Source organism: Coenobita brevimanus, chromosome 102 (assembly GCF_032717465.1).
Source record: "Coenobita brevimanus isolate Jiangsu-jjx chromosome 102, ASM3271746v2, whole genome shotgun sequence".
In the NCBI taxonomy this organism is placed as follows: Eukaryota; Metazoa; Arthropoda; class Malacostraca; order Decapoda; family Coenobitidae; genus Coenobita; species Coenobita brevimanus.
The window spans coordinates 1,654,219-1,661,019 of NC_137055.1; the positions used below are offsets into that span (position 1 = coordinate 1,654,219).

Sequence of the window (6,801 nt, forward strand, 5' to 3'; positions counted from 1 at the left end):
TACGGAAACCTCTACTACGTAAAGTTGAACGTCCACTTCCCTTTCGAGGTGGTGAAGGCGACTCTGAAGACTCAGGAGACAGGGCAGCTGAAGAGGAGGACGAGAGAATGGGGCTGGGATTGCGTGGCGGGCTGGCGGTGGCGTGACGTGGCGTAGGGGACAATGGCGGTGAACTTGGGTCACCACTCCTTTTCCTCTTTGCTCCCTTCCCATATTCCAAGCCCCTTTTCACAGGAGCCTTGCCTGTCGAGGTGCTTGGCACTGAAACAGTCACTTCTGGCACAGACTCAGCACTAGATTGCGTGTCAGACTCTGCCAGGCTTGACCAAACACCGACGTCACTCCCATAATCCATCGAAGCTTTCAATAGTTCACTGGCTATTGCAGAGTCACTCAGTCCCTTAGCAGTTCCTGGTAAGGTTTTGAAGGGGGTTGAGGTCACAAAACCCTTTTTCGGAGGGCTGGAAGGCACAGACTCGGAAGAGCTTGAATTTGACATGGTGTCACCGTGGAAGATTCGCGTGGACTGACGCTAAACAGGGGCAAACCACATGAAAAAATCACAGTGTGACAACTGGGGAAACGAGTGTTTCCCAATAGCAGAAAGTGCTTGCGAGATGACGGCGCAGATTGACACGTATGAGCCGTCCGCGCGTTGCCATATCGCACGACGAGGGAGGGCGACGCATCGGTGCGTGGGTGGGTAAAAAAAAATGAAACTTGGCAACAACCGAGGTCAGTAGTACAAAGGTCAAGTGTGCTAAACGTAGCTCACGGGTGGCGGTACTGATAGACAATACCAGCTGGAGCCTGCTTGCCCGCGGTTATTCAAAATTAACTCAAATTGCAAACGCGACGATCCGCCGTTCTGTCCTTTGGGCCGACTGTCGCAAAAGCGACGATCCGCATTTAAGGGGTTAAACTTCATCACACTTATCATTACAGTTTCAGCAACAACCAAATTCTTTTGTGGAAACTCTCCATTTCATTGGAATTTATCACACCAGCCATGAAAACAGGTGTGTTTGTATGTGTGGGGAGATGAAACAGGTGCGGGGAGTAGCCCTACAAAGCCTCATAGTCTTTTGAAAACTAACACAGACGGACACTACTCAGAGGTGTTAATCTGGGCAGGTAGGGAGAATGAAAAAAAAATAATAATAAGCTGCGTCGTATGTAGTACAACATACAGCATTCCCCAACTACGTACATACAGAAACTTGTAGGTACGAAGTGAGAAATGAACAGAGTGAGGTGTAAAAATTTGGGAAGAAGTAGAAATAATATGAAACAGGTACGTACATCAGGCCTGACACTCGGGGGTCTGTTGGGGGTTGGAAGGGTAGTGAGGGACAAGGAGGGAGAGATGGGGTGGGGTTTGGGGGGGGGATGAGGCTAGCAGGGAGGGAGGAGGGGCAAGAGAGGGTGGGAAGGGACAGAGGTTGTTGTGGGAGGAGAGATGCAGTTGCGTAGAGGGGTGGAAGAGTGATGAGGGACAAGGAGGGCATGAGGGAGTGAGTAGAGGGTGGCATGGAGGCGGCCAAGAGGGGGGTGCCCCCCCACCGCCCAGGTTGGTCTGATCCCCCTTCACGCCACATCAGGGGCGAGTTCTCATTGGCCTGAAGCCATGTATGTCATAATCGGGGTGGAGCAAGCGCTCCGCAGTTTTTACAGGCCTCTTTCAGTTGATGCGATTAGGCATTTTGGCATAAAACTCAAATCGCATCAATTGATGCAATTAGGACTTAAGGGGTTAAGAATGGTGTTTCACTATCTGTTCAAATATAAATGATCAAAAGTAGCATTATCATTTGATAAGGTCATGACTTTGTAGTAGTGGAGGGATAGTTTGGACTCTCCAAACTATCCCCCTCCTCAAATGTCCAAATCATCCTGAATCTATGTAACTGATGGGTACCCTCAAGTTTCACCCAAGAGAGTTTAACATTCGTTTTTCATAGCAATATGTTTTACAAGCAACACAGATTCATCCTGATAATGCACAGTTTGATGCTTGGCATATTCATAAAGGTAGAGCTTACGATATACTGAAATTATAATGTAGGAGATCCAAAAAAACATAAAATCTGACCTGCATCAAAAAATGAAGTGTTTCTAGCTTGGAGGTTCTGTGTAGTTGAAGTAAACAAACTCTTTCATTTTCACACAAGATCACACGGCCCTAGGTCCAATATGTTTCTCGGGGAATGCACTGTCCGAACCATCACCGCCCTCCCCTATGCCAGTTTAATGATGTAACTGGTTATGTAAAACCCCATCGTTAGGCGGGGTATCATATAACGGGGTACTTTTAACATGTAAAGTAATGGGAAGCGTTTATCAGCCTTGGGTTTCCCCCCAAATCAAGTCCAAAACCCACCCAAATCAGCCCAAAAACAAGTTTAAAGCCAATCTAAATGGCCTAACAGCTGTAAAAGAAGCTAACCTAAACCTAAAACCTGTAAATAACTCACTAAAACCAACAAATAAAATCTTAAAATTGTCAAATAGTCTAGAAAAAATCAGGTAAGTAAACTGCACCCCAAAATGACAATGTTCACCCCACCTATGACTAAAACACATTAATCTTAGTTTAAAAACAGTTTATAAATCAACCTAAACATACAATTTTACTTTAAAAAAAAAAAAAAAAAAAAAAAAAAAACGCTTAAAGGGGGTTTGGTCATCGTTAGGCTGGGTATGATGGTATTTCTACCTCCATCGTTAAGTCTGGGTATCGCATCTAGGGGTATTGTATATTGAGGTATTACTGTATCTTAATAATTTCAAAGTGAAAGGGCAGGTTAAAAATTCAAATACCATGCCATTTATAGGCTTGCTAACACACACACATACATACATACTCACATACATGTGTGTGTATATCAGTGCCTACATGATGGCAAAAGATGAAAGGATACCAAAATACTTGAATGAAACATATGTTGTATTGTGAAATGTACAGGTAAAGGCAAGGCAAGAAACATAAATTACAGGAAGTATGTGAATAAAGCTTATGCAGGCTTTAAAAATAGCCTAAACATCATTATATATTCCACCGGCCAATCTTTTTAGTAAATTAGCTATTATGAAGTACCTCACCATCATTATTTTGTGTCAAATTCACAGCAAAGTACTGCTTAGCAATCGTGAATAACAAACTTCTCTGTGTTTAATAAGAGTAACCAAATTATGGCACCTGGTGGTTAGTGGGTAATTAACCCTTTAACCGCGGGTGTCATCCCAGAATGACATTGCAAAAACTGGACCAAACCGTGGGCGTCATTCTCGAATGTTTGTGAATATTTTGAATACCGCGCGTTTTTTCCGTGTGCCAATTGTTTCAAGGAAGAGTAGCTATTAAGTTCTTTCACTCCAGCCGACCCCCACCTCCCTCCTCCCCCCCCGTGCCCCCCACCCCACCCCTGACCAAACACGCATCAGTATCTGTCCAGCTGTGTGAGTGACAACACTGCTGATGTGGCAGTGAAGTGCGGGCAATTATAGTGCCTTTTACCTGCCTCAGTGAACACAGAGTGGGTGTTTATCGTATGTGCAGTGTTCATATATGTTTATAGTATTATTATCAGAATGAGGTTGGCATTTGGTAATGGTGTGTGAGTGAAAAATAGTGATTACAACACCGCTGATGTGGCAGTGAAGTGCGGGCAATTACAGTGCCTTTTACCTGCCTCAGTGAACACAGAGTGGGTGTTTATCGTATGTGCAGTGTTCATATATTCATTCATTCATTCATTGCCAGACGCCATGTATCCCACACGGGGTGGCCAAGGGCTCAGAGTTAATTGTTTTACAGGGAGGGGCACTTATTATTATCGGAATGAGGTTGGCATTTGGTAATGGTGTGTGAGCGAAAAATAGTGATATTAGATCACTCACTTCTAATGGCACTGCCCATCCAGTGTTAGTTAACGAAATCATGAAACCTACATCATTGCAAAGCCAAAGATTAGTACAGGTAACTCGCACGGAACACGTGGGTTTCGTTCCTACCGTGCCGTGTTAGGTGCGAAATCGCGTATATTTAAACTACTCCGTATTTTGCTCCCTAGACCTCCCAAATGTGTTGTTTTGCTGTTATCTGTCACTAGAAAGCACTTTAAGTGGTTAGAAGGTTTATTTAATGTTATAACTCACAAATACAGTACTCCTGAGCAAAACTTCAACACACAAATACTGTACGTAAACACAAGGAAACATTCCGACGCCGATCATAGGTAATCATATAAATTAGGTTAACTGGTACCAGTGCTTTAACTTACAAGTACATACCAGAACAGTACATATTTAACTTAGAAATGCAGTACTGTGATATCGAATGATTTCAGTACATAATCTGTTAGGAATGGCTGGAAAAAAAAATGATTACATTTTCACCTTTTTAATATATGTTTATGGTAGTTTCGAGTTATTTTTTACGTTATCGTTGTGCCCATGCTTGGAAAAGGGAGCGAAAGAGTTGAATTTTCAGTCCTAAATGAGAAAACTGCACGTCCTCCAAGGCTAGACTCTGCCACGGGAGAATCAAGTGGAGGGTCAGTCCGATTAGCAATACGGAAGTTGTGTCACAACTTCCAGCTCCCACACCACGAGAATGGCTAAAAATAGAATCGTAATGCAGTTTCAGAACTAACAATAAGTCTAATTATTACGAATACAGATACAAAGCAGAAATAAATACCTTTACAGACAGGAAAAACGTATTTCTTCCGTCATAACATGTTCATCTTTCTCTATCATTTTACGTTCATCTTTATCATTTTACCTTGTTATTTTCGCAATATATATTGCTGTCTCGTAAACAGGGTGGTTGTTTGTGTTTTGCAAGGGAGGAAAAAGGTTGTATTTTCTGTCTGGGTCGAGATAATGGGTGTAACTATGTGTGGGTAGGCATGGCCACGAGTGAAAAAATCGTACATCCACTCATCACGATAGCCGGTGGTGAACTGAGTCTGACAGATGATACATGAGAGGGTGAAGTCAAGGTCATGTCCCAGATTTTCGTTCACTTCCCGAAAGTTGTCACAGTTTTCTACAAGTTGCAAACCATTACAGCAAACCTGAGCAAATAGGTAAAGATACCAAGACAAAAATGTATTTTTCTCTCATTATAAGTCTTTAACGAACAAACAAAAAAAAAAGGCAATATTCCGACGCCGATCATGGGTAATCATATAAATCAGGTTAACTGGTTACAAGGCTTTATTTAATGCTTTAATTGCTTACAAGTACATACCAGAACAGTAAATATTTAACTTACAAATACAGTACTGTAGAAAAGCTGTACAGTAAGAGTTTAACGAACAAACAAAAAAGGCAATATTCCGACGCCCATCATGGGTAATCATATAATTCGGGTTATCTGGTTACAAGGCTTTATTTAATGATTTAACTTTATTTAAGTGCTTACAAGTACAGTACATACGAGAACAGTAAATATTTAACTTACAAATACTGAACAGCACTGTGGAAAAAACGAACAAATAAAAAAGGCAATATTCTGACGCCTATCAGGTAAACTGGTTATAAGATTATTTCTTGCTTTAACGTTATTTAATAGTACTTTAAGTTGCACATAAACTTACCAGAACAGTACAGTACTGTAAATATTTAACTTACAAATACTGTGCTACTGTACTCAGGAATGTCTCACTCACTGAATAATTTCCCGCCTAGATCGTCACGTAATCAAAACAAACCGCGCGCTGCGGTGACGTTCGAGGATTTGATCTTTCAAAGGCCTCTCCTGCGTTAATTTGTAGTTTTCATAATGGTTTTTTAATCTTACGTTGTCTTATATGTATCCCAGCCCTTACCGTGTATAATTGCGAGCGCGTTCCGTGAGATCGTGTTCCGTGCGAGTTACCTGTACTTTCTAATGGTATCTTATTTTTCGCTCTAGCTTTATTCTGTGCAGATTTATAAAGGTTTAAAGTTTGTTTACATTTTGGCTGGAACCCCCGTGGGAGAGGCCAGTCGGGGCAAAACAATGCCCGCAGTTAAAGGGTTAAGGCACCTCAGTCGGACTAAGCTGATGCTGGTTTATATCCAATGGGTGGTTGGGGTTCAATGCTCAAGTAATGCCACGCAGGGATGAGTGGGGCTGGTCATTCTCATCTTGAATGTCGGGACCAACTTGCCTAGCCCCGGGCTCTTATGCTCCTCATGGGGCAACAAAGGATTAGATGATGAATGAATGAAATAAAGCTTATGCACTATGACATCCAGTTTATTGTGGTGGACTGCCCCACCGAGAGGACATGTGGCGAGGTGTCAGGGGGTTTGCTGTGGTAACCACACAAGTGCCTCACTTTGCAATTTATGAATTATGTTTTATTTTCATGATAGTACCAAAAATTGCCAACGGCCATACCACGTTGAGTACACCGCTTCCCATCCGATCAGCGAAGTTAAGCAACGTTGGGTCTGGTTAGTACTTGGATGGGTGACCGCCTGGGAACACCAGATGCTGTTGGCATCCCTACGTGTCAAGTGGGGTTGGTGGAGGATTAGTGCCCCTCCCTGTAAAACAATTAACTCTAAGCCGTTGGCCACCCCGTTTGGGATACATGGCGTATGGCAATGAATGAATGAATGAATGAACCAAAAATTACCATACACCTCTCCACCACTATTCAACAGGGATGCGTTCCATAAAAAGTGGTTGAATAACAACTTGGTCGAATAATGAACTGATTTTTCCCATAAGACTGCTAACCCTATAACACCTGAACTATGATATGATTAGAAAAAAAATTATTCTTGCTTTTTTCTTTTTCT

General features: G+C 42.3%; 1 non-coding gene across 1 annotated transcript; it reads left to right on the plus strand.

Moving 5' to 3' along the window:
• Positions 1-6,380: 6,380 nt before the first annotated feature.
• On the plus strand, positions 6,381-6,499 carry LOC145415480 (5S ribosomal RNA). Its single transcript, XR_013900081.1, has one exon. It is a non-coding gene; the product is annotated as a 5S ribosomal RNA (ribosomal RNA).
• Positions 6,500-6,801: the final 302 nt, after the last annotated feature.